This window comes from Eimeria mitis, genomic scaffold (assembly GCF_000499745.2).
Source record: "Eimeria mitis Houghton genomic scaffold, Emh_scaff780, whole genome shotgun sequence".
NCBI lineage: Eukaryota > Apicomplexa > Conoidasida > Eucoccidiorida > Eimeriidae > Eimeria > Eimeria mitis.
In genome coordinates, this window is record NW_013575729.1 from 2,205 (window position 1) to 3,282 (window position 1,078).

A 1,078-nucleotide genomic window follows, 5' to 3' on the forward strand; every position below is an offset into this window, starting at 1 on the left:
GCTTGTAGATGTTTGTTTGTTGCTGCTGTCTTTATGCTGCTTTGCTGCTGCTCGCTGCATGCAGCAGCAGCAGCAGCAAGGACAAGTTTTTGTTATTCATATAAATAAATTTATTCTTTTCTTTGTACCGAGGAGACGAAATACCGCAGCGTCCCTCTACACACTTGCTGCTGCGCATGCATGCATGCAGCAGCTCTTGACAGCAGCAGCAGCAACCCGAGCAGCAGCAGCAGCAGCAGCAGCAGCAGCAGCAGCAGCAGCAGCAATGGTGCAGTGCCCCCCAAAGAAAAAAACAAAAGCCGCTGCTGCGGCGACCCGTAAAAACAAACCGCAGAAGCCAAAGGAAGGCACCAAGAAAGACAAACTCCACCGCATACTCAGAAATGTATCTGCTGCTGCTGCTGCTGCTGCTGCTGCTGTTGCTGCTGGTGCTGGTGCTGCTGCTGCTGTTGATGATGGTGTTGCTGTTGTGGTTGCTGCGGTTGTCGTTGTTTCAGCTGTTGTAACTGCTCCTTTCTCTTGCTGCTGCTACTAATGCTGCTGCTGCTGCTGCTGCTGCTACTAATGCTGCTGCTGCTGCTGCTGCTGCTACTAATGCTGCTGCTGCTGCTGCTGCTGCTGCTGTTTGTGCTGCAGCCATCCAAGGCTGTTGGTGTGGCCAAGGTGGAGGCTGCCCTCGCCTCTGTGGCTCAGCCCGTGCACTCGAACTTACAAATCGTCAACACCAGCAGCAGCAGCAAAAAGTAATCTGCTGCTGCTGCTGCTGCTGCTGCTGCTGCTGCTGCTGTTGCTGTTGCAACAGCAACAGAAACAGCAACACCAGCAGCAGCAGCAGCAAGGTGCTGAATTTGTATTTTTTTGTGGTGGCTAAGAGAGGAGACAGTTGCTGTCTCCTCTCTGCTGTCTCCTTTGGGGGGAGACAAAGGAGACAGCATCTCCCCCTGTCTCCTTTGTCTCCTTTTCTTTTGTTGCGGCAAACACTATACAAAACAACGAAGTTATTTCTTCCTGCTGCTCTTGCTGCTGCTGCTGCTGCTGCTGCTGCTGCCAGCTAGCTGGGTAGTTAGCTAGCTAGCTA